Source organism: Papio anubis, chromosome 1 (genome assembly GCF_008728515.1).
Source record: "Papio anubis isolate 15944 chromosome 1, Panubis1.0, whole genome shotgun sequence".
Lineage (NCBI taxonomy): Eukaryota > Metazoa > Chordata > Mammalia > Primates > Cercopithecidae > Papio > Papio anubis.
The window spans coordinates 165779587-165799427 of NC_044976.1; the positions used below are offsets into that span (position 1 = coordinate 165779587).

At 36.3% G+C, this 19841-nt stretch overlaps 1 long non-coding RNA gene across 3 annotated transcripts in view; it reads left to right on the forward strand.

Moving 5' to 3' along the window:
* The first annotated feature begins 9734 nt into the window (after positions 1 to 9734).
* Positions 9735 to 19841, forward strand: part of LOC103878931 — a 115056-nt gene continuing 104949 nt past the window's right edge. For 2 of the 3 annotated variants that reach the window (XR_002518124.2, XR_002518122.2), the window contains exon 1: positions 13853 to 14960. This is a non-coding gene — a long non-coding RNA (uncharacterized LOC103878931). Of the gene's footprint in view, positions 11331 to 13852; positions 14961 to 19841 lie in introns of those variants that run through there. The other variant, XR_002518123.2, reaches the window with a different exon arrangement.

Below are 19841 nucleotides of genomic sequence, written 5' to 3' on the forward strand. Positions count from 1 at the left end.
CTGTCTAAGTTTGCTTAAGGTCCTGGGGCTCTACAATCAGCAGGTGGCAAAGCCAGTCCAGCCTTCATCCTTCCCTTCAGTGAATTTACATTCCCCAGGCCTTAGGTGGTTCCAGAAGTGCCATCTGGTAGTCAAGGACTAAATTTAAAAACCTTAGAAGTCTACTTGGTACTTTCCTGTACTGTGGCTGAGCCAACACTCAAATCACAAGATGCAGTTCTTCTTACTCCTTTCTTCTTTTTCCAAAGGCAGAGGAGGCTCACCCCACAAGCCACAAGGAGTATTGCCAGACTACTGCTGATGTTCTCCTAAGGCCCAAGGTCTGTTAAGTCTCTTGTGAATGCTGCCTGGCCTGGGACTTCATGGCAGTGGGATCCCATCTGGCCCAGTGTAAGTCCAGAAATGTCATCCAAGTGTCAAGTCTTGGAATCAGAGAACCCAAGCGCCCACTTGGTGCTCTACCTGCCTGTGGACATGCTGGTACCTAAGGTGCAAGATGAAGTCCCCTTTACTTTTTCTTCTGCTTTTCTCAAGCAGAAGGAGACCCTCCCCTTAAACCACAGCTAGTAATGTGCTGAGTCTCACCTGAAGCCAGCTTTTCTGAGGCTCACCCAAGGTTCTTGATGTAGTACCTGCGTATTTCTGCTGGTTATTCAAGAACCAAAAGCTCTTCAGTTAACAGGTGACAAATGCTGGCATGACTGGGTCTTTCCTTCAAGGCAGTGGCTTTCCTTCTGCCCAGTGGATGTCTAGAAATTTAATCTGGGAGCTAGGACCTGGAACAGGGGACTCATGGTTCTGACAGGTATCCTATCCTGCTGTGGCTGAGCTGCTCTCCAAGATACAAGACAAAGTACTCTCCACTCTTCCCTCTCCTCCCCTAAGCAGAAGGAAGAAGTCTCTGTTGGCGTGTTGAGCTGTGCAGCCTGGGGTTAGGGGATGGGTGATTCCAGCACTATTTTGGCTTCCCCAGGTGGTATCTCAGAATATCACATGCTGACCCAGTCTACTGTCTCTGAGCAAGGTTCAGTGCTAGGACTTCCATAAGTGTTGCAGTCCTTATGCCCTAGATTGCCTTTCAAATGTACTTGGAGACACAGAGTGCTATAGCCCTTGGGGACAGGGTTTGCAGGAACTCAATTTTGGACCACTGGGATGGTTGATTCCCCTCTGGCTAGGGCTGGTTCCCTCCATGGGTGGGCATCAGCTGAGTTTGCTTCTGTCTTCCTTTGTGCTCCAACAGGACAGCACTGAGTTCAATGTTTCTCAATTGCTGAATTCTTCTCCTGCAATACTCAGCATGCTCTCTCACCACTCCCTGCTGCCAGGGTAGAGAAGGCGTGGTGTCAGTGATTCAGGACTTTTGTTTTGTTTTCTATCCCTTCAATTCCTCTTTTAATCATTTGAAGTTACAGACAGGTAATATGGGTGCTTACCTGATTTTTGGTTCCAATAAGGTGTTTTTTCTTGTGAATACTTGTTCACGCGTTGTCCTTGTAGGGGGCTAGGATAATGATCACTGGAGCCTTGTATTCCACCATCTTGCTCTGCTTCTTCCCCAGAAGTAACATGCAATTGGCACTCGAAGAATATGAGCTCGTACTGCATTGGTCCACTAATACGTGCTTTTTTTTTTTTTTTTTCAGTAAAAATATTGGAAAATGTTTTAAAGAATTTTTTAAAAACTAAAAAAACTAGCACATGAACTACATAGCCCAGAAATGTCAAAAATATTAAGAAAAAGCTGCCATGAATGCACAAAATATATGTGGATGCTAGTCTATAATTTACTACCATAAAATATACACAAATATATTTTAAAAATTAAAGTTGATCAAAACTTAGACACGCGAATACCTAAAGATGATACTTACCACCAGTCAAGAGAAATGTAAACAAATGTAAAGATTCAATATTAAATTATAACTGTATAAAATTGACTGTAGTATATACTGTATGGCTAACAATTTTGTAGTTACTCCCTGTTGCTATTGCAGTGAGCTAAAGTGTTGTGAATATCCCATAAAACACTGTGTGACACCAATCATCTCCATGTGAAAAGTTTGTCTCTCAGTAAATTGCAGATCACAAGCAAAAAGTGGTCTCTTGTGTGTCTTGCATATTTTTCATCATGTTTAGTGCCTATAAAACCTGAATAACATTACGGGGCCCATACAAAGTGCCACTAGTGAGACTAGAAGTGCTTCAAAGAAGCAAAGTCATGACATTACAAAAGAAAGTTGAATTGTTTGATATGTACTGTAGATTGAGGTCTACAGCTGCAACTGCCTGCCATTTCAAGATAAATAAATCCAGCATAAGGGCCCTTGTAAAAGAAGAAAAGGAAATTCATGAAGCTGTCACTGCAGCTATGCCAGTAAGCACAAAAATCTTGCACTTTTTGTAAAATGCCTTCTTATCTTATACTGAAAATACAGCTTTTATGTGGGTGCAAAACTGCTATAAGAAAGGCATACCTATAGACTCTAATATAATTTGAGAAAAAGTTAAGTAATTGCATGAAAACTTAAAGGAAAAGGAAGATGAAGGATCTACATCTGCAGAACTTACCACCAGCAAAGGATGATTTGATAAATTTAGAAATTTAGATGATTTGATCATTTAAGCCTAGCCAGAGGGATTTAGCTTAAAATATGTCAAGATAACAGGAGAAGCAGCTTCTGCTGACCAAGAGGCAGCAAAGTTATCAGAAACCATTAGGAAAATCACAGAGGAGAAAGGGCATCCTTCCGAAAGGTTTTAAATGCAGTCAATAGTTGACTGTTCCGGGGGCAAAAGCCACAAGAACATTTATTAGTAAGGAAGAGAAGTAAGTATCACTATTTAAGGCAGGAAGGGATATAGGCTAACCCTACAATTTTGTGAAAATGTAGTCGGGCTTACGATCAGGATATAAAGCTGCTAACCCCTGAACCTTGAAGGGAAAGATAAACACAAGCTGAAAGTGTTTTGTCTCCATACCAAGAAGGCCTGAACAGTAAGAATCCTTTTTTTTTCTGCATTGGTTTCAATGATACTTTGTCCCTTAAGTCAGGATGTACCTTGCCAGTAAGGGGTTGCTTTTTAAAGTTCTTTTGATGTTGGACAATGCCCCTAGCAACCCAGAACCTCACGAGTTCGTGTCAAAGTGGTCTACTTGACCCCAAACACACCTCTAATTCAGTCTCTAGATCAGAAGTTCAATGGTACCATTAAGGCTCATTACACACTGTACTTTTTGGAAAGAATTATTAATGCTATGGAAGAGAACTTCAATAGAAAGAATATTATGAAAGACTGGAAGGGTTACATCATGAAGAAGTCATCATTGTTAGAGAAAGAGCTGTGAAAGCCATCAAGCCTGAGATAATAAATTCCTGCAGGAAAAATCTATGTTCAAATGTGGCTATGACTTCCCAGGATTTAGGACAGAACCAATCCAGCAGAACATAAAAGAGATTGTGGATATGGCAGGAAAAGGAAAAAAAAAAAAGCTGTGTGGGGGTTGGCGGGAGTGCTAACGGCTTTCTAGATATGAATCTTGGAGGAATTTAAGAACAGATAGACACTGCAATGGAGGAATTAACAGAAGATTACTCCGTGGAGGTGACTGCTTTCAGGTCAGTGCCAGATGATGAGAAAGAAGAGGTGCCAGAGAAAAAAAAATGACATTATCTGTCAGAAGAGTTCCAATTATTCACAACTGTTTTTGACATCTTTTACAAGATGAACCCTTCTATGATAAGAGCACTGAAACAAAACAAAACAAAACAAAACAAAATAATGCAATAAGGATCGGTACTGTGTAGAAACATTTTTGGAGAAATGTGAAAGCAAAATGTCAGAAATTACGATGTTTTCCAGTTACATGTGTGCCTGCCTCTCCTGTTTTCCCTTTCAGCTTATTTCCTCTTCTACCTCTGCCACCTCTGAGACAGAGACACCAACTTTTGTTTCTCCTCCTCCTCCTCAGTCTGCTGAACATGAAGCCAGTGAGGATGAAGCTTTGAATAATGATCCAATTCCACTTAATGACCAGTAATTATGTTTTCTCTTCGTTATGGTTTTCTTACTAACATTTTTTTCCTCTAGCCTACTTTATTATAATAGTGTATATCTATATAACATAGAAAATATTTGCTGACTTCTGGAAATACATAGAAAAATAGGAAACAGTACCCATTTTTTAAGACATTTCAATGCAGAAAAGAAACTGATTATTTATACTGAGATGTGATATCCTATATTAAAGGTATAAACAAAAGGTTATGGAATGTAAAGAAGGGGATAATACAGATTTCAAGTTAAGGGGAAGGGATTATTTTAAGAATTAGAGACTAGCTTAGAGTTTTCAAAAAATTAAGGGCTGCTGAGAACCCCTCTCTGCCACACTGTTATTACGTATACCAGTAACAGGAATATTATTCATTTATAAGTTAATTATTTTGAAGATGTTCAAATAAGGACTTATTTCCTCCTAATTATAGAGGTAACTAATTTAAAAATTCTGAGTATTTCTATATGGTTTTGTGCTTAAAGAGCCAAGATATATAATTCAACAAATTCTAACAGTGATACTTTTACATTTGGCTAGAGATACTTGGCAATTTGCAGAATTTATCTAACTTGAAATAAAATCTGATTGCAACTTACCCTCATTCTTATATATCCATTAATATTAATAGAAATCTTTAAAGTAGTATTTAGAAACTAAATGCAAATTAATCAAGGCTATCACTTATGAACCACTTCAAATTGAATCTCTTTCATATGCCCTTTCTCCTCTACAGTGAGCAATTTCTACCCTTTCTAACCATTCAGCATTCACTTTTTGGGGCTACATTATGGTAATATTTTATCCTATGTAGAATCTACTTTTCCTTGATTGGGACAGTCTTTTTCTCTTTTTAATGTGTGTTGTTTCATTTTTCTTGGCTTCAGAAAATTCAACCTTGAGCATAATAAGAACTCATATTCCTTTTTTAACATTTTATTTTGAAAAAAACTCAGACTTACTGAAAAGTTGAAAAATAATACAAAGAATCCCCATGCAAATCACAGATATTCTCCCAAAGTTAGCATTTTACTGTATTTGCTTTATTATTTTCTCTTTATTTCTATTCTCTCTCCAAGTGAGTACTTGTGTGTACGTGTGTGTGCGTGTGTACTTTCTTCTGTAATGTTTAAGTGTAAGTTGTCAAGCTGATGACATATTGCTAAATAATTTAATGCATATTTACTAGAGTCAAGAAATTCTATTCCATAACTTCAGTTAAATTTTCGAAATCAGAAAAGTAATGTTAATACACTATTAATACCTAATATATAGGCATTCTAATTTTGTAATTGTTTCACTATTTTTCTTTATAGAAAGAGAAAGAAAGATTCTCTGGTTGAGGATCCAATCCAAATGAAGATTGCATTTCATTTGGACTTTCTGTAGTCTCCTTACTTCAGAATAGAAGTCTTTCTTTGACATTCATTACTTGACTGTTTAGAAGATTAGAGGCCATTTGGTGAAAGGTCCCTTTATTTGCATTTATTTGGTGTTTCCTCATGATTACATTAACTTGATGCAATTTTGTCTAGACTATCACAGAACTGATCCTCTGGTTTTTTCTTCAGTGAATCCTATCAGGAAGTTTAAGATGTCAGTCAAAAGTCATAGTCTCTTATTTGTGTTACAAATAGATGAACATTCCCCCAGTCCCCAGAAAATTGGACATAATTAGATTAGAATAGTACAAATCAGGATATCTAGTATTGGCATAATTTTATTTTTTTACTTTTTAAATTTGTTTATTTTTATTTTACTTTAAGTTCTGGGATACATGTGCAGAACATGCAGGTTTGTTACATAGGTACACATGTGCCATTGTGGTTTGCTGCACCTATCAAACCATCATCTAGGTTTTAAGCTCTTCATGCATTAGATATTTGCCCTAATGCTCTCCCCACCCTTTCTCCTCACCGCCTGACAGGCCCTGGTGTGTGATGTTCCCCTCCCTGCGTCCATGTGTTCTCACTGCTCAACTCCCACTTATGAGTGAGAACATGCGGTTTTTGGTTTTCTGTTCCTGTTAGTTTGCTGATAATGATAGTTTCCAGCTTCATCCATGTCCCTGCAAAGGACGTGAACACATTCTTTTGTATGGTCGCATAGTATTTCATGCTGTATATGTGCCACATTTTCTTTATCCAGTCTATCACTGACGGGCATTTGGGTTGGTTCCAAGTCTTTGCTATTTTGAATAATGCTGCAAGAAACACACGTCTGCATATGTCTTTATAGTAGAATGACCTATAATTCTTTGGGTATACACCCAGTAATGGGATTGCTGGGTCAAATGGTATTTCTAGTTCTAGATCCTTTAGGAACTGCCACACTGTCTTTCACAATGGTTGAACTAATTTACATTCCCAGCAACAGTGGAAAAGCACTCCTATTTCTCCACAGCCTGTCCAGCATCTGTTGTTTCCTGACTTTTTAATGATCGCCATTCTAACTGGCGTGAGATGGTATCTCATTGGGGTTTTGATTTGCATTTCTCCAATGACCAGTAATGATGAGCTTCTTTTTTATGTTTGCTGGTCACATAAATGTCTTCTTTTGAGAAGTGTCTGTTTATATCCTTCGCTCACTTTTTGATATTTTGTTGTTGATGTTTGTTTGTTTGTTGTAAATTTAAGTTCCTTGTAGATTCTGGATATTAGAACTCAGTCAGATGGATTAGATTGCAAAATTTTTCTTCCATTCTCTAGGTTGCCTGTTCACTCTGATGATAGTTTCTTTTGCTGTGTAGAAGCTCTTTAGTTTAATTAGATCCCATTTGTAATCTTAACTTTAATTTGACATTGAATTTTTAACTTTCATTTGGTTTCCTAAAGAACAATTTATAAATAATTAGGATTTGTTTTATATATGCTGAATTAATTCATTGCATAGAAATACTGACAAATACATAATGAATCTTTGTGGAGATATATATATATATAAACACATATATGTAGTTTTTTGAAGTGTATGTATTTCACAGGGGTAAAACACTTCAAGATCTGTAAATATGTTGGGCATAGGCATGAAATAGAATATCACTGAAATAATTTTGATCATATGTTTTATTAGTGATAACATATGTATTTTAATTCAGGAGAACTGGTATCAATTCTGGGTATCAGGATTCTTAGGTTCTAACATCTGTGCTGACTTTACAATGACTGTAAAACTTTGTGTAAGTTAACAAATTCATCTAGGTAGCACGTTCCACAATTATTTAGCGAAGATAATAGAATAGAATATTATGCCTTTTTTCCCTCTCAGGGAGTTTTAAGGTTAAAATTAAGCTAATACATAATATTGACTTTAATTAAAATTACTATTGGAACATAGTATTAGTTTATAAATCAATAGTTCACAAGGGAAGAAATTGTGCTAATATAACTGAGAGAAATGTTATCCCATTTATTTTGTTCATCAGTAAGTGGATGTGGTGTTTCATTAAAAAATGATTGTCTACCTACCATAAAAATATTAGATCATTCTTTGAGAGAAATAGACCAGTAAAACTCTGGGATTTTGACATGAGTTCACTTTTTAATATTTCAGTTATCAAAAGTCACTGCCTAGATGAGAAAACAGTAGAATGTTTATGAAGGTTTATAGCTGGCTCATTTATAAATACCCAAAACTCTTTGCAGACAATAAAACTGCATGCCAGGTTAATCATAAACCCCACCTGCCTCTCATATATTTTTGGTAATTAAACTTACAGAGCTTTCAGAGAATTTTCAGTCGTCTCTTAATATGCAAGGCTGCTGCAAATGCCTTTCCCGTAATGCTTATATTTTCGCTTTTGGTAATGTTGGTTGTTGGTTATTTTTACAGTTGATTTTTAAAAAAACTTCATCAATACCTCAGAGAGCACATATAGCTTCAAGTGTCTTCCCTGACTAAATCTATACTAATCTTTTGTCCAATTGTTGACCCCTCCACTTTCTACATATCTCATACACATTTGTACTGTCTGTTGTTGGGTCTTACGTTAAGTGTGTAAGTTCCTTTAAATCTGCTCCCTGTTCTCTAATTTCTTTGCCCGGACATAATTTCAGGTCTCACCCTTCTTGTAATGGAGTATGTTAGTGACCACAGGATGGCATCCCTACCTTCTCTCGGTTCTTTCTTCAAGCCACTCAAATGTTTCCAAAGTGCAATTAAAATCATTGTACCTTCTTGTCCACATCCTTCTAGGAATATCCACTAAATACCAAATCAAATACTAGACCTTTGTTTAAAAAGAAGCATTTGGTGAAGTGTATAATATATGGGCTTTTGAATAGGATATGGATTGACTCTTCGTTTTTCCCTGAGCAAGGTTTTGAAACTCTGAAAGCCCCACCTTTCTTATTTGTTTTAAAACCTACCAGATGACTATGAAGATTTATATCAGTTAATTTATATAAGGCATCCAGATCACTGCTTGATGTACTGCCTGCACTCAAATAAATGCATCCTTCCCACTGCCCTAAAATAGTCACATACTTCTCCTTTTCGGCTTCCTGTATATACAATGTTCTTTCTTGTCTCCTACAAAGAAGCCAAAAGAGGGGTGTGTGTATGTGTGTGTTTCTTCTTCTCCATTTTTTGTTGTTTTTACTTCTCTCTTTCCACAACTTAGAATATTCACTGACTGTTATGTGTCTTCTTGTTTTCTCACCTATAAAAATGTTATCTGATCTTCAAGGTTCATTTCACATTCCAACTACTGCGTGCATTATTTTTCAATTTCTTTCCACTGAAATGTTGATTACTTTCTTTTGAAACTCCATAGTTCTATATTCTTTGCTTATGATATCTGGCACATTCAACCTTGTATTATACTATTTGAATTTTTGTTGCTGAACTCCACTCCAGATGGTTAGCAGATTCAGGGACAACGTATCTTAAGGCTTCCAGCAATTTCACAAGCTAGAAAGCCAATAAATATTTATGTGACAGATTATACTTTCCAAAGATGGCTGCAACAATAACTCCCATTGCACATATGTTATGTAATGTAACATTGGCTATTCCCCATCAAGAAGTAGAGTATCTCTCTTCTCTCTCTTGAACCTGGGCAGAAATTTCGACTATTTGGGGTAATTAGAATAGGACAGAAGTGAGGCTGTTCCTCTTGGTAGCTTTCACTTCCTGACTCTTAGAATGTTTGCTCTTAAGATTCTCCCTTTCTGGAACTCCTTTTTCTCTTTGTGTTTCAGTTTGCATAATTTCTGTTGATCTATCTCTATATATCTCCAATACACCTTCAAGTTTACAGATTCTTTTCTTGGCTGTGTTGAGTCAATAATAAGCTTGTCAAAGTCAGCCGGACATGATGGCTTATGCCTGTAATCCCAGCACTCTGGGAGGCTGAGGTGGGCGGATCACCTGAGGTCAGGAGTTCAAGACCAGCCTGGCCAACATGGTGAAACTCCATCTCTACTAATAATACAAAAATTAGCTGGGCTTGGTGGTGCATGCCACTAATCCCAGCTACTTAGGAGGCTGAGGCAGGAGAATTGCTTGAACCAAGGAGGCGGAGGTTGCAATGAGCCAACATCACGCCATTGCACTCCAATCTGGGCGACAACAATAATGAAACTCTCTCTCCCCCCCCCAAAAAAAAAAAAAAGCGCATTTTTCTCATATATTTTATTTCTCACATTTTCATTTGATTATGTCTTGTAGCTTTCATCTCTCTGCTAAAATCACCCACCAGATTATGCATACTCTCCACCAGAGCACTTAACATAGCAATCGTAGTTTACCTAAAATCAGTTTGATACTGTAGCATCTGAATCATATTGGCTATTGTCCTCTTGATTACCTTCTTTACACTGCTTTTTTTTTTAATTGAAATCTATTTTGTGTAGGATATTGGAGGCCAAGATAAGCAGCTTTATACCTGGAAATGGGCCTGCCTTTCCTTCAGCTGAACCCTTAATGTGAAGGCCAAGGGATAAAGTAAACCTAGTGACTCGGTGAACTGGATTTGAGATTTGTTGTTGCTGTTGTTATCTTTAGTGTACATAGGCCTCGGATACCTCAAGTATTACCTTATTTTTAGTGTGAGAAAAGCTTTGTCAGTGGGAGTTTCTCAATATCTGTTCCATCCTCAACTTTAGGAGTTTCCTTTCTGCTTCACCTCAGACAGCATACTCTCCAAATTCTTGCCACATTCCCTGCCATAGTCAATTTGTTAGCTGGTTACCTCGCCAGATGGCACTCTCTTTCATTCTCATTAAGTTCCAGTATTAGAGGTGGGGACTTCTTAGTAACACTGTTTCAGTCTTAGTTAGTAGATCTACTGGGCCAACATGTATGCCTGCCACAGTTCCAGGAGTAGATTTTATTTTCCTATTAACTTTCTGTAGATGTAGTGAGCTTTCAGTGATGGAATATGGGTGACAGTTTTTGTTGCCTTATTTTAAAAAAATATATATATATATAATTTGAACTTTTATTTTAGATTTATGAAAGATTTCTACAAGGAGAACTACAAAACACTGCTGAAATAAATGATAGATGTTTGTTTTCTTTCTCCAAAAATCGAAGGATTTAATTTGCAGAAGAGACAGGAAAAAATGATCTAGATGAGGCTTCCTTTACACAGCAGCTGCTGTTCTCTCTGTCAGGTCTGTGCCGTGAGGCATGGGCTCCTGTTTCATGGAAACTCTGGGATAATTAATGTTTGTTGTTTTAAATCCTAAGTTTTGGGCTAATTTGTTACCTAGCACTGGATCTCAATAAATATTATCTGCTAGCTGCTATCATGTGGTGAAAAAACTTAAGACTCTTATATTAGGAAGACTTGCCTGAGGAAATAGTTTTAATAGGAAAGCTAGAATTATAAGTTAATTCTCACAATGCAAGATCTGGGTATTTGTCTACCGTATTATACTATATCTGATTATTTAACTCTTAATTAACATAAATCTATTGATTAAGATATGTCTCCTATCACTTCAAGTTTACATGCTTTCAACTAGTCATCAAATCAGCTGTGTTTAGAAGTAACCTACCTCTTCTAAGAGCAATAGTTACTATAAGATGACATAGCTGCTTAGGATTCAATAGAAGTTTATTGTCTGCATAGAAAAACCTGAGTCTAAATGAAAGCGAAGATATCAGTGATTCTGTGAATAGCTATCACATGGCTTCTGAATAATAAAAGGGGAATTTCTGTGAATTTACCAATGCCAAGTAAAGTAGTTTGTTTTAGCTGAAGTGAAACCAGTAGAAATAAGCGAAGCTAAAGCCAAATGTTGATCTAAATAGCTGAAGGTCATACTAAGTGAGTAAACATACTGCAATTTAATAATTATGAAATACTATATTTCTTAAGTATCTGTTTAGCTATAATGTTTGGCTTGATGATTTAAAAACTAAAGATGTTTTTAGTTAGGGTGGACTAACTGCTATAAAAACAAACCTAAAATCTCAGTAACTTACCATAATTAAGGTTTATTTCTTACTCACGTCACTGGTCATTAGTAAACTAATGCCTCATTGAAGTAGGTGTTTTCCGATTAGGGCTGCTTCATGCAGGTATCATGGATCCAGGCTTCTTGTACCTATGGTTCCACACGTTTTAAGGGCTCAGTTTTCTAAATCTGTCTAGCAGAGAAGTGAAATTCAGACTGTGGTGAAAATACATATGCTCTCAATTACTTTTGCCCAGTGGTGACACACATCAATTTCATTTTCATTCCGTTATTGAGAACAATCACGTCTGATGGGTAAGAGGCCTGGTCAAGAAGATCTAACAGTGTGTCAAGATGAAATAAGTGTTAGGAAATAGCTAGCCAGTTTATGCTACAAGATACATGTCTATATAATTGCATTTATGTTTTATGATTTCCTTTTACATCAAGAAGAAGTCAGAAAGGATTATGTATGAAATTGAATGGGAGAAAATTGTGATGTGTGAAGTAGAACAGATTAGGTAAATACATCTTTAATATCACTATTATTTCTTCTTCAAATGTTTGCTATAAATCCTTAATGTTGGCTATAATTTGATATAATTTACCAGTAAATCAACTGGAATTCAAGTTGTTTTTAAGGCATTTATTTATAAATTTAATTTAAAAAGACAGATATAGAACCATTTAATTCTCAATCTTGTTGGACATAAAATTTTGTAAATAGCAATTAGCTCAAATTAGGTTGTTCAGATTTGTATACTTACTCATATTTTGTCACTTTAATTTCAACTACTAAGAGGTATTAAAATATCTAACTATGATTGTGAATTATTTCTTCCTTTAGTTTGGCCAGGTTTTCCTTGTGTATTTTGCAGCTCTGTGATTAGACACATATATGTGAATGCTTATTACAACTTCCTGATAAATGATTTTTTTCACAATCATGAAATGTTTCCCTCTGTCCCTGCTATTAACTTTTGTTTTCAAGTTTATGTTGCCTGATCTTAATATAGCCATACAAGCTTTCATGCTTACTATTAGGATGGTACATTGCTTTACATTCTTTCATTTCAATGAATCTGGGCTTTTATTTTTTATTTTATTTATTTATTTATTTATTTATTTTTTTTTTTTTTTTTTTTTTTTTTTTTTTTTTTTTTTGAGACGGAGTCTCGCTCTGCCGCCCAGGCTGGAGTGCAGTGGCCGGATCTCAGCTCACTGCAAGCTCCACCTCCCGGGTTCACGCCATTCTCCTGCCTCAGCCTCCCGAGTAGCTGGGACTACAGGCGCCCGCCATCTCGCCCGGCTAGTTTTTTGTATTTTTCAGTAGAGACGGGGTTTCACCGTGTTCGCCAGGATGGTCTTGATCTCCTGACCTCGTGATCCACCCGTCTCGGCCTCCCAAAGTGCTGGGATTACAGGCTTGAGCCACCGCGCCCGGCCTTATTTATTTTTTTGAGACAGAGTCTCACTCTGTCACCCAGGCTGGAGTGCAGTTGTGCAATCTCAGCTCACTGCAACCTCTGCCTCTCGGTTCAAGTAATTCTCCTGCCTCAGCCTCCGGAGTAGCTGGGATTACAGGCATGCACCATGAGGCCTGGATAACTTTTATATTTTTAGTGGAGACAGGGTTTCACAATGTTGGCCAGGCTGGTCCCGAACTCCTGACCTCAAGTGATACGCCCGCCTTGGCCCCCCATAGTGCTGGGATTACAGCCATGAGCCACCATGCCTGCCCTGTGCTTTTATTTTAAAGTGTATTTTTAAAGGCAGAAATAGTTGTGTGTGTTTTTTTTAAATCCAGTATGACAATAATTTCCTTTTAATTTGAATAGTCCCTTTGTGTTTAATGCAATTATTCATGTGTTTAGACTGATTTCTATTATTTTGTTATTTGTTTTGTATTTCGTCTCTTTTTTGTGTTATTTTTTATTTTATTTCTGCTTTTGAATCAGTAAAGTACTTTGACATTAATGCATTATTTCACTTTCTTTTATTTGTCCTATAGCTATGTCCCTTGTATTATTTTTTATTTGCTTTTCAAGAGATTGCAATAGATATCCTCAAACTGTTAACATCTATTTAAGTTGTTATTGTGTCCCCATTTAGTGTAAAATGTGACTTAAAGAATTTTTTTTTTTTTTTTTTTTTTTTTTTTTTTTTTTTTTGAGATGAAGTCTCACTCTTTCACCCAGGCTGGAGTGCAGTGGAGCAATCTCAGCTCACTTCAACTCCCATGTCTCAAGTTCAAATGATTCTCCTATCTCAGCCTCCCAAATAGCTGGGATTACAGACGCATGCCACTACGCCTGGCTATTTTTTGTATTTTCAGTAGACATGGGTTTTTGCCATGTTGGCCAGGCTGGTTTCTAACTCCTGACCTCAGGTTGTCTGTCTGCCCAGCCTCCCAAAGTGCTGGGATTACAGGCGTGAGCCTCCGTGCCCAGCCAACGTAAAGAAATTTAATAAAGTTATTATCCTTCCCTGTTTTTGGTCATGTATTTTACTATTACTTCATACTGCCCCTCAGCTATCTCAGGTCTTTGATAAAGTTTTAATATTTTTATTTATTATTTAGATTTAATAATGCTTATTAATTTTTCTCCAAGTTCATCAGTCTTTTCTTTTGTAGGTGTTTAATGCTGTTATTCCAATCCAGGCTACTTTTCGTTTCAGATCATGTACTTTTAAGTTACAGAATTTCCATCCATTTCTTCATAACTTCCTATTTCTCAAGATTTCCCACTTTTTCATTCACTTTATCTATTTTCTGCCTTGCAGTCCTTTGATATATTTTAGCAACTTAAAAAACAAACAAACAAACAAACAAAAACCTTGTCCCTGCTAATTCCAACATCTTTTCACCTTGGTGTCTCTTTTGATTTTTTTTTTTTTTTTCTTGATCATGGGCTGTATTTTTCTACTTCTTTACATAGATTGTAAGTTTTTATTGTATGTTGGACATCATGGGTGACACTTGCAATATGTGAATTATGTTGTTTTCCTGTAAAAGTTATGGTGATTTGTTATGGCAGGCAGTTTGATTATGAAGCATCCTCTTCATTCTATCAGGCTCAATTTTATTTTTTATTAAGACAGATCTATTTTAGTTTTGTCCTAAGAATTGCCCTTACTCTCACTTACTTTTGTAGTCTCTCAAGGTTTACCAGAGCCTCCCAATTTTTTATATATATCTGTACTGAGAAAGTTATCATACCTATGTTTGGCTTCCAAACCCACAGCAGCCATTCTCAGGTAGTGCTCATGGAGTCTACTTGCGCATATTACAGCCCAGCCTTTATTTAAAGATTCCATGCAAATGTCTGCTATTGCTCCTATGCACAGGTTTTTCCCTTTCAGACCCTGAAATCCTCGCCTCTTGTCCAAGCTTGAAACTTGCACCAGCAGTGTGGTGAGATTGTTGTCTCTTTTGGATTTGTTCTCTCTCCAGTGTGCAGTGAAAAGTGCCCCCACGCTGGAATCCAATCCAGAAACAGGTATAAAATGATATGTTTTCCTTTTTCAAAGTCATATGCCTGCATTTCAATTTTTGTTGTCTCAAATTTTTCCAGTTTCATAGCAGTTTATAGAGGGAGACATATCTTTTTCCAGTTCCTCTATTATGATAAAAATTAGAAATCCCAGTTGAATCAACTATCGTAATAAATAATTAATAGAAGGTGAAGTCTGTTTTTCTCTTCATGTCTTGTCTTTTTTTGCATCATGTAGCTCAGGTAATATTATTATATGAATACAATGTAGAGTCCTGGGTGCTCATTTTTACAGCTAATTACAATGATTGTAATTAATATATAAATACTAATCACCCTATCTAATTTTTAAAATTAAAAAACCAACAGCAATATCAATTCATCTGTAGATGCCACTTATTCAATAGACAATCACAGCAATTGCCTTAATTAGAAAAGTTATTGGTAGAAGAAAAGACAAACAGTAAAATGAAGACTACAACTTTCTGAAAACCAAATCAGGCCTTTTTTTCTTTTTTCTAAAAATAACTGTGTCCTTTGATGAGTACTTCTATAGATACAATACCATAGGAAATAAATGACAAGTGGGAAAGGGAGCTTTTTCAAATTCACACAGGTTCTCCTACTCTGCCAGCATGAAAATGCTGTTGATTATAATAAAATGTGATTTTGTTTTCATCATACGCTTCCAAAAATCCGGTATTAATAATAAATAAATTAAACTGAATAGGATTTAATATAGGAAATCCTGAGTTATAGCCAACTGGAAACCAGAGGTCTTAGAAAATGTAAGTGCCAGTTCCAATGAAAAAGTATGTAGTATATCCTACTAGTTGTCTTTGGAGTATATACGCAGTTAATTAAAATAATTTGACTTCTAAACCCTGTACTGAATGAAAATCAGAATCGAAACCATCTTTCTTAGCGAACTATCACAAGAACAGAAAACCAAACACCGCATGTTCTCACTCATAGGTGGGAACTGAACAAGGAGATCACTTGGACTCGGGAAGGGGAACATCACACACCGGGGCCTATCATGGGGAGCGGGGAGGGGGGAGGGATTGCATTGGGAGTTATACCTGATGTAAATGACGAGTTGATGGGTGCTGACGAGTTGATGGGTGCAGCACAGCAACATGGCACAAGTATACATATGTAACAAACCTGCACGTTATGCACATGTACCCTAGAACTTAAAGTATAATAATAATAATAAATTAAAAAATAAATAAATAAATAAATAAAAAATTTTAAAAAAAGTTTTAGTTAGCTACAAAGCTAATGAAATTTCAGTTTTGTTAAAAGAAGCATTTAAAACCATTTTTACGGCCGCGCGCGGTGGCTCACGCCTGTAATCCCAGCACTTTGGGAGGCCGAGGCGGGCGGATCACAAGGTCAGGAGATGCAGACCACGGTGAAACCCCGTCTCTACTAATAATACAAAAAACTAGCCGGGCGTGGTGGCGGGCGCCTGTAGTCCCAGCTACTCAGGAGGCTGAGGCAGGAGACTGGTGTGAACCCCGGAGGCGGAACTTGCAGTGAGCCGAGATCGGGGCCACTGCACTCCAGCTCAAAAAAAATAAAAATAAATAAAAATAAAAAAATATAAAACCATTTTTACTATGTTGGGAGTATTATCTATTCTTAATTATTCCAAATTTATACTGTATATCTTATTAACTCCTATTTTCTTCATTTTAAGACTACACATTAATTTCACTGGTTTATTATTTGGATTCAGACACCACAAAAATTAATTAGAAGATATTTTAATGTAACTGTGATTTATTAATATTCCTATATTTATATTCTTAGGTATCTTAGAAAGGTACTTCAATGTGACTTTAAATTCTGTAAGAGCGTCTTTTTAAAATCTTCTCTACTACTTTTATTTATCACCACTTATTACACATCACAATAAATACTTATTTCATATATTTTTCATGTTGTATGTTTGCTAGTATGTATCAAGAAGAAAGAATGGAAGAGCACTCAAGCTTTCTCCAATGCTGACATTTTGAAAATGTCATAGTTTATAAGGAAATAACGAAAAACCCTATTACATGGCAGAACATTCTGACCTTTTGCTTGGAAATTGATACGAGTTCTTGGGCAAACTCTGTAAAGAAACTCAGAGGTAAAATTCAGTTACTAATAAGTAATCGAAGATTTCAAAGGTCACAGCACAAGCAACAATTTGGTCTACAAGCTAGGGCATGGAATAAATTTATTTTTCAATTATCAATTTCCTCTCTAATGTTATTTCAGGGCAGCAGACATGTGAAGGTGTGTGTGCGTGTGTGTATGTGTGTGTGTGTGTGTGTTTTAAGGCAGCTTTGGATATTGATTTTTAAAGTATTTTTTAAAGGTTACATTGAGATATAGTTGGCATATAACAGGTTGCGCATAATTAAAACAAACAACTTGATAAAATTTGACATACGTATATACCTGGGAAACCATCATCATGATCAAGATAATGAATGTGTACGTTACAGGCAAACTTTCCCGGTGCCTCTTTGTACTCCATTCTTCCCTATCCCAACCCCTAAGCAGTAACTGATCTACTTTCTATCACTGTGGACTATTTCACACTGTCAAGATATTTTTGTAAATTAAATCATACTGTATGTTCTTCTTAATTATCTTCTTAATTATCAACAAAATTATGTTGAGACTCATTCATGCTGTAATATATATCAACAGAAGATTGTTATTTATTGCTGAGGAATATTTTGAATGTACATAATACGGTTTGCTTTTTCACTCACCTGGTGACGGAAAGTTCAGTTGTTTCAAGGTTTTGGCTATGTTAAAGTTGTATAAATGTTTGCATACAAATGAGATGGCTGGATCAGAGTAGGCATATTTTTAACTTTTAATGAAACTGCAAAATGGTTTTCTAAAGCTGTTGTAACACTTTACATGCCTCCCAGCAGTATATAAAAGTTCCAGTTCCTCAACCTCCTTGCCAGGATTTGAAATGTTCAGGTTTAAAAATACTTTTTTCAACTTTTATTTTAGAATCAGGAATAACACATGCAGGTGTGTTACAAGGATACATTGCATGATCCTGAGGTTTGGAGTACAAATGAATCTGTCACACAGGTAGTGAGCATAGTACCCAACAGGTAGTTTTTTTCAACACTTAACTCCCTCTCTCGCTCTCCCCTATTACATTCTCCAATCTCTGTTGTTCTCATTTTTAAGACCATTTGTACCCAGTGTGTAGTTTGCCCTTACAAGCAAGAACATGTAGTATTTTATTTTCTGTTTCTACATTAGTTTGCTGAGGATAATGGTTTCCAGCTGCATCCATGTTGCTGCAAAGATCACGATTTCTTTCTTTTATACGCCTACATAATATCTGATGGTACATATGTACCACATTTTCTTTATCAGATCTACTCTTGATGGGTACCTGGGTTGATTCCGTGTGTTTGCTATTGTGAATAATGCTGCAATGAACATATGAGTACACATGTATTTTTGGTCAAAATTTTTTTTCTTTGGATATATATACTCAGTAGTGGAATTGCTGAGGTGAATGTTAGTTCAACTCTCAGTTCTTCAAGAAATCTCCAAACTACTTTCCACAGTGGCTGAATTAATTTACATTGCCACCAACAGTTCATAAGTGTTCCTTTTCTTCACAGCCTCACCATGTTTTTTTTTTAAATAATAGCTATCTGTATTTTTTAAATAATAGCCATTCTGACTCATGTGAGAGTTGTCTCATTGTGATTTCGATTTGCATTTCTCTGATGATTAGTGATGAAGAACATTGTTGTATGTTTAGTGGATGCTTGTATGTCTTCTTGTGAGAAGTGTCTGTTCATGTTCTTTGCCACTTTGCTTTTTCCTTGTTGATTTAAGTTCCTTATATAATCTAGATAATAAGCCTTTTTTGGATGCATAGTTTGTGAATATTTTCTCCCACTCAATAGGTTGTCTGTTTACTCATTTGATAGTTTCTCTGTCTGTGCAGAAGTTCTTTAGTTTAATTACAGCCTATTGTTACAGGAAAGGGGTTCCTACGCAGATCTCGAGAGAGGGATCTTGGATGTTGCACAAGAAAAACTCAGGGCGAGCCTGTACAGTAAAGTGAAAGCAAGTTTATTAAGAAAGGAAAGGAATGAAAGAATGGCTACTCCATAGACAGCGCAGCCCCAAGGGCTGCTGGTTGTTCATTTTTATGGTTATTTTTTGATAATATACTAAATGAGGGGTGGAGTATTCATGTCTCTCCCTTCTAGACCATATAAGGTAACTTCCTGATGTTGCCATGGCATTTGTAAACACAGTAGGTCAGCTGTGTCTAAACTCCAAAGGGAGGAGGCTTCAATGAGTCTTGTCTAATCTTCCCCACTTTCTGTAAGGGCCTGAACTAATTTTTCAAGTCTTTGGAATCCTCTTGGCTGAGAGGGGCATCAATTCAGTCAGTTGTGGGGATTAGAGATTTGTTTTTGGCTTACAGTATTGTATCCCAGCAATCTTTGCCTAGTCTAGAAATTTTAAAATTTTACATTTCACATGTAGGCATATCATCATTTGACTTAATTATTGTATACGACATGAAATTTGGATAAAAGTTAATTTAAAATTTTTTATTTTGTATAAGTTATTTCAATGGTTCTTTCACAGTTTTTGAAGGCTATCTTTCCCAACTAAATCGCCTTGTAGAAATCTGTTGTCCATGTATATGTGGCTCTCTAATCTCTTCCATTCAACTATGTGTCTATCTTTATGTCAATACTACACTGCATGATTACTATGACTTTATGCATCTTTTGTACTTGGTCATTAGCTACTTATATCCAGATGGGTCCCCAACTTATGGTGACTTGATCTGTGAATTTTCAACTTAACTATGGGTTCATCGAG